Below are 7,498 nucleotides of genomic sequence, written 5' to 3'. Positions count from 1 at the left end.
CGGCCGGACCGAGCAGATTTGGACCGGGGTGCGGGGCGAGTACCTGCCTCTCTCACGAAGGGAGTGTCACCGGTAAGAAGCCTCTTCCCACGTCTGCTTGCCGACTTACGCTCGCCCCGACGAGAGGCCCAACCGAAAGAGTGGAAAGGGGCAGAGATTTCCAGGGTCGCCCCACCAGGGATGCAATACCCCAGTGCAGACAGTCGGCCCTGCCCCGAACCTACTCGGTGGTTTGAAGGTTAACCTCTTGGGGAAAAGCAGCGATTCGCCTCGCGGTGCGTGCCTCCGCGGATCTAAACCCCCTCGATCGATGTGGGGCCAGAGGACCCCTTTTCCCCGTACGAAACTGTCAGCTCACCATGGGCTCGACGTCCGTGGGTCGGGGAGTTGAGCGCTTACGCGCGGCGGGACCTTATAACCTGCAGCGGCTGAGGAGCGAAGATTTCCAGGGTGGGCCCCCGGGGATGCCATACCCCGAGCAGCCTGTCGGCCCCGCTCCTAGCACGCTGGCAAGCAATGGAGTCTTCCCCGCGGCAGCCACCGCCCTCGCCCTAGCCTCGCCGTCGGTCGATGAAGAACGTCGTTCGCCCTCCTCTGGCTCGGGATTTGGAAACGGCCTGGCCTTCGCCTACTCCGTCGGGCAACTGCCTTCCGCCAGCCCCTTCCCTCGAATCCCCTTCTTCCATTTTAGACCCGATCAGGGGATTGGTCAGCCCAGCCCTGGGGTAAGAAGAGGGGTTGGGGTCGGTTCGGCTTCGGGTGCCCCGCTCGGCCAAAGGTTCCCCTCGCTTTGGAAGCACGCGAGGTCGCGGAGGGTGTCGGGGTTATTTTTTCGGCTCCCTGGCTTCGCGGGAGCGGCCTTCGGCTAGGGCCGAGGCCGTCCGGCCCGCGCAGATTTGGACCGGGGTCCGGGGCGAGTACCTGCCTCTCTCACGAAGGGAGTGTCACCGGTAAGAAGCCTCTTCCCACGTCTGCTTGCCGACTTACGCTCGCCCCGACGAGAGGCCCAACCGAAAGAGTGGAAAGGGGCAGAGATTTCCAGGGTCGCCCCACCAGGGATGCAATACCCCAGTGCAGACTGTCGGCCCTGCCCCGAACCTACTCGGTGGTTTGAAGGTTAACCTCTTGGGGAAAAGCAGCGATTCGCCTCGCGGTGCGTGCCTCCGCGGATCTAAACCCCCTCGATCGATGTGGGGCCAGAGGACCCCTTTTCCCCGTACGAAACGGCCGGCTCACCATGGGCTCGACATCCGTGGGTCGGAGAGTTGAGCGCTTACGCGCGGCGGGACCTTATAACCTGCAGCGGCTGAGGAGCGAAGATTTCCAGGGTGGGCCCCCGGGGATGCCATACCCCGAGCAGCCAGTCGGCCCCGCTCCTAGCGCGCTGACGAGCAATGGAGTCTTCCCCGCGGCAGCCACCGCCCTCGCCTCGCCGTCGGTCGATGAAGAGCCGAGTTCGCCCTCCTCTGCTCGGGACTCGGAAACGGCCTGGCCTTCGCCTACTCCGTCGGGCAACTGCCTTCCGCCAGCCCCTTCCCTCGAATCCCCTTCTTCCATTTTAGACCCGATCAGGGGATTGGTCAGCCCAGCCCTGGGGTAGGAAGAGGGGTTGGGGTCGGTTCGGCTTCCGGTGCCCCCGCTCGGCCAAAGGTCCCCTCGCTTTGGAAGCAGAGGGTGCCGGGGTTATTTTCGGCTTGACGCCTAGTCCGGTCCCTGCCGGTTCCCGTGGAGGCCCGCGGTCAAAACCAGCTCCCCGGCTGTCGGAGCCGGAGCCCCGCAGCCCGAGCGGACGCACCGAGTCCCTCATGTAAGGGATAGCCGCCCCTACGGAACGGCCCGGACTGGGACCAGGCACCCCCAGGCGCCGAAGGGGTGGGTCGGCCGTGTTGCCGAAGCTTAGCCGGCGCTGATGACCGCAGCCCCTAACGATGCCCACAGGCGGGGGAGCCAAGGAGAGCACTAGGAAGACGTGGCGGGGTCGGACGGCTCAATTTCCAGGGTGGGACCCCGGGGGTTCAGTACCCCGGGCATCCGGTCGGTTTCGCCGGCGCGACCCCAAGCCTTCCACGGCCCCCTTCGTGGGTGCAGGGATACCGTGCAGGGTGCAGGCTTAGACGCCAATTCCCCAGAAGTTTTAGGGATAGGGTTTGTCCGGGCGCCACCGCAGCGACAACCTCGCAAGAAGCTCTCTTCCACAAAAGCACGGGCAACGTTCGTGTGCGAGTGTTGGTCTCCCATGGTCTACCGACTCCCCCGGGCGGCCCAAGCGTTACGCCCACGGCCGGGCCCTCGAGCAGGCGCACCCCTGGTGCCTCTCGTAAGGGAAGGCTACGGTCCTCAACCCCTCGTATGGCGGGGAGGGCGCATTTGAAACGCTAAAGGACGAGCCCTGTTCGGGACCTGGCGGGGATCCGCGGATTGGCGAGAGGGATGGGTCTGCCGTTGGTCAGAGGGGACGCACCCCTGGGACGCAGTTTGGCATTAGCGACCGATGGCCCATCTACGACCATGTACTCCGGGAGCGCCAAGGAGGACGCGGGTGGGCTTTGGGGGCAGACTCAATTTCCAGGGTCTGGGCGCCGGGGGTGCAATACCCTTAAGCGCTCATGTCGGTTTCGTCTGCCGCCCGCCTCTGGCCCGGCTCCTAGTGACGGGTGCTGTGAACGTGCGATCGTGCTTGCGGTTGAAGAGTTCAAAGGCTACCGCTGGGGATAACACGCCCGGGGAATTTAGAAACCCCCCCCTCCGCTACAATCTCTGCTTCTGCCGGACTCGGAGGGGAGCCGCCCCGGGGGCGACCGCTCCCTCTCCTCTTCCGCGGCGTGCCGCGCGCTTCGCCGTCAGCAGCGGAGCGAACCTTTTTCTCGGTCCGCAGCTCTTCAGGCGTAGGCGGGCAGCGCTAACAGGGTACACTGGGGACCACTCGACCGCAACCGCTCCTCCGACCGACGAGCATACCTACCGCGGATACGCCACGGTGGGTCTAAGCCTCGTCGCCGCCGCGAGGAGCAGGCGGGAGCCGTCCCTTTTCGTGCTGCGGAAATAAACCGTGGACACAGAGGTGTGTCTGCGCTCTCCGACCGGGCGGGGGGCGATTGGACTTGCCCGAGGGACACTAGGCGAGGCGCTGCCGCGGGAGCCGGAGCTCCGCGCTGGACGCTGCCGCCGCCGCCGCCGCCCCCCACCCACGGTACGGTGGAGTACGCCCGTTCCATACGCTTCGTAGCAAACCTCAGCCGAAGCAGAGAGTCCTACCGCTGTGGCAGGAGCGGGGCCGTGCGAGGACCACACTGGCACCGCGCTACACAACCTTAGGCAGAGGACCACAGCCGCTCACGGGGAGCGGGGGATTGATGCGCGACCAAGACTGAGGCTAAGGAACGCTTTACCATAAACCGGCCGGGGCCAATACCCCTGACCGAGCAAAGTGCCCTGCCCCGCCGGATCGCGCTGTGTCAGATCGATCAAAAGAGCGGAGAGCCGAGACTCTACCGCTGGGAGTTTGTGGAGAACGGCCTGGCTTGCGTCCCGTCCTCCCGCCCTCGACCTCACATGGCTAGCCTCACCCGCCGGGAGCCACCCCATTGGGGACCGTAGGGCGGAGAAGGGGTCTCCGCGTCCGGAATTTACTTGTGGAGAACGGCCTGGCTTACGTCCCGTCCTCCCGCCCTCGACCTCACATGGCTAGCCTCACCCGCCGGGCGCCACCCCATTGGGGACCGTAGGGCGGAGAAGGGGTCTCCGCGTCCGGAATTTACTTGTGGAGAACGGCCTGGCTTACGTCCCGTCCTCCCGCCCTCGACCTCACACGGCTAGCCTCACCCGCCGGGCGCCACCCCATTGGGGACCGTAGGGCGGAGAAGGGGTCTCCGCGTCCGGAATTTACTTGTGGAGAACGGCCTGGCTTACGTCCCGTCCTCCCGCCCTCGACCTCACATGGCTAGCCTCACCCGCCGGGCGCCACCCCATTGGGGACCGTAGGGCGGAGAAGGGGTCTCCGCGTACGGAATTTCTTGTGGAGAACGGCCTGGCTTACGTCCCGTCCTCCCATGGCTAGCCTCACCCGCCGGGCGCCACCCCATTGGGGACCGTAGGGCGGAGAAGGGGTCTCCGCGTCCGGAATTTCTTGTGGAGAACGGCCTGGCTTACGTCCCGTCCTCCCGCCCTCGACCTCACATGGCTAGCCTACCCCGCCGGGCGCCGCTCCATTGGGGATACGGTACGGCAAAGCGCGACGCCGCACGATGCCAACACTTTGTGCAAAAACCTGGCAGAGTCGACCAAAACCTCGCTTCTTTGACCGGTATTTTTGATGCTTTTCTCTGCCGCCGAAGGTGCACTGAGGGTCGGATCGCCCAAAATTTTTACCGGTCGTTTTGGTCTGCGGTTCTTCCGAGAGGTGCCCGCCTGACAGTTCTTTTTCAGCAGCCTCCGAAAGGCCATCCAGCGGGCAAGCCAGGGGTTGGCAGCCGCCGGCGGTGAGCCTTCCCCGGCCGGGGCAGACGGCTCCGACCGCAAAATTTTTTCGACTTTCGCCGAGGCCAAAACCCCATGCACTTTTAAAGCCTGCCCGCAGCGCCGTCTCCTGTCAGACGTCCCTTGCCGCCTGCGGTGGTCCTCGCCCGGCAGAGAGAAGCCGGAGTCGCCCCCTCTCCGGTTCTTTTTCACCATTCCGGAGCTCTGAAATCTGCCGGACACCGAGTGACCGAGGACGCTTCCAGGAGGGCGGCAGCGAGAGGCAGAGTGCCACCGGTCGGGTCGCCGGTTCTCCCACACTTTGAAAATTTTTCGCTTGTTCTGGTGGGATGGAGAGAGAGCGTGGCTTATGCGCCCTCTGCCCCGCGGTCCGCCCTGGCTGGCCTTACGCCGGTGGTTCGCCAGGCCACCGGCACCTTGTACGGCGGGGACGGCGTGGCTTATGCGCCCGTCAACCCACCTACTCGCCCCGGCTAGCCTTTTACCCGGAGGGCGCCACGCTCCGGGTACCAGTGAGCGGCACGAACCCAGTCATACCATGCCGCTCACCTCGCGCCCTCTCCGGCCTCCGCCGCGGAGACCTCCCGCTAGGACCTGCGGGGGGCGATTTCTGCCAAAATCTACAAAGTCCCCGATGGTTAAGGACGTAGACTGTTGAGCGGGACCTACACACTCTTGTAGCCGATGGGGCTCGCCATTTCCCGCAGAAAATGGACCACCTCCCGCAGAGGAACATGAAATGCCCCTTCCCGCGGGACCCGAAGGACCGCTCTGTCCGAGCAGGCCTCCAGGACCACGGCACGCAAAAGCGACTCAGTCCCGCTGGCATTACGGATCTGACTTTGTGCAAAAACCAGGCAGAGTCGACCAAAACCTCCCTTCTTTGACCGGTGTTTTTGTTGCTTTTCTCTGCCGCCGAAGGTGCACTGAGGATCGGATCGCCCAAAATTTTTACCGGTCGTTTTGGTCTGCGGTTCTTCCGAGAGGTGCCCGCCTGACAGTTCTTTTTCAGCAGCCTCCGAAAGGGCATCCAGCGGGCAAGCCAGGGGTTGGCAGCCGCCGGCGGTGAGCCTTCCCCGGCCGGGGCAGACAGCTCCGACCGCAAAATTTTTTCGACTTTCGCCGAGGCCAAAACCCCATGCACTTTTAAAGCCTGCCCGCAGCGCCGTCTCCTGGCAGACGTCCCTTGCCGCCTGCGGTGGTCCTCGCCCGGCAGAGAGAAGCCGGATTCGCCCTCTCACCGGTTCTTTTTCACCATTCCGGAGCTCTGAAATCTGCCGGACACCGAGTGACCGAGGACGCTTCCAGGAGGGCGGCAGCGAGAGGCAGAGTGCCACCGGTCGGGAAGCCGGTTCTCCCACACTTTGAAATTTTTTCGCTTGTTCTGGTGGGATGGAGAGAGAGCGTGGCTTATGCGCCCTCTGCCCCGCGGTACGCCCTTGGCTAGCCTTACGCCGGTGGTTCGCCAGGCCACCGGCACCTTGTACAGCGGGGACGGCGTGGCTTATGCGCCCTCTGCCCCGCGGTACGCCCTTGGCTAGCCTTACGCCGGTGGTTCGCCAGGCCACCGGCACCTTGTACGGCGGGGACGGCGTTGCTTATGCGCCCGTCAATCCACCTACTCGCCCCGGCTAGCCTTTTACCCGGAGGGCGCCACGCTCCGGGTAGCAGTGAGCGGCACGAGCCCAGTCATACCATGCCGCTCACCTCGCACCTTTTCCGGCCTCCGCCGCGGAGACCTCCCGCTCTGTTCTGCGGAGAGCGATTTTGGGCAAAATCTACAAAGTCCCCGATGGTTAAGGACGTAGACTGTTGAGCGGGACCTACACACTCTTGTAGCCGAAGGGGCTCGCCATTTCCCGCAGAAAATGGATCACCTCCCGCAGAGGAACATGAAATGCCCCTTCCCGCGGGACCCGAAGGACCACTCTGTCCGAGCAGGCTTCCAGGACCACGGCACGCAAGAGCGACTCAGTCCCGCTGGCATTACGGATCTGACTTAGTGCAAAAACCTGGCAGAGTCGACCAAAACTCCCCTTCTCTGACCGGTATTTTTGTTGCTTTTCTCTGCCGCCGAAGGTGCACTACGGGTCGGATCGCCCAAAATTTTTACCGGTCGTTTTGGTCTGCGGTTCTTCCGAGAGGTGCCCGCCTGACAGTTCTTTTTCAGCAGCCTCCGAAAGGCCATCCAGCGGGCAAGCCAGGGGTTGGCAGCCGCCGGAGGTGAGCCTTCCCCGGCCGGGGCAGACAGCTCCGACCGCATAATTTTTTCGACTTTCTCCGAGGCCAAAACCCCATGCACTTTTAAAGCCTGCCCGCAGCGCCGTCTCCTGTCAGACGTCCCCGCCGCCTGCGGTGGTCCTCGCCCGGCAGAGAGAAGCCGGAGTCGCCCTCTCTCCGGTTCTTTTTCACCATTCCGGAGCTCTTAAATCTGCCGTACTCCGAGTGACCGAGGACGCTTCCAGGACGGCGGCAGCGAGAGGCAGAGTGCAACCGGTCGGGAAGCCGGTTCTCCCACACTTTGAAAATTTTTCGCTTGTGCTGGTGGGATGGAGAGAGAGCGTGGCTTATGCGCCCTCTGCCCCGCGGTACGCCCTTGGCTAGCCTTACGCCGGTGGTTCGCCAGGCCACCGGCACCTTGTACGGCGGGGACGGCGTTGCTTATGCGCCCGTCATCCCACCTACTCGCCCCGGCTAGCCTTTTACCCGGAGGGCGCCACGCTCCGGGTAGCAGTGAGCGGCACGAGCCCAGTCATACCATGCCGCTCACCTCGCACCTTTTCCGGCCTCCGCCGCGGAGACCTCCCGCTAGGACATGCGGGGGGCGATCTTGACCAAAATCTACAAAGTCCCCGATGGTTAAGGACGTAGACTGTTGAGCGGGACCTACACACTCTTGTAGCCGAAGGGGCTCGCCATTTCCCGCAGAAAATGGATCACCTCCCGCAGAGGAACATGAAATGCCCCTTCCCGCGGGACCCGAAAGGACCGCCCTGTCCGAGCAGGCCTCCAGGACCACGGC

This window comes from Engystomops pustulosus, unplaced genomic scaffold, assembly GCF_040894005.1.
Source record: "Engystomops pustulosus unplaced genomic scaffold, aEngPut4.maternal MAT_SCAFFOLD_344, whole genome shotgun sequence".
Lineage (NCBI taxonomy): Eukaryota > Metazoa > Chordata > Amphibia > Anura > Leptodactylidae > Engystomops > Engystomops pustulosus.
Note: the sequence above shows the minus strand (reverse complement) of the source record.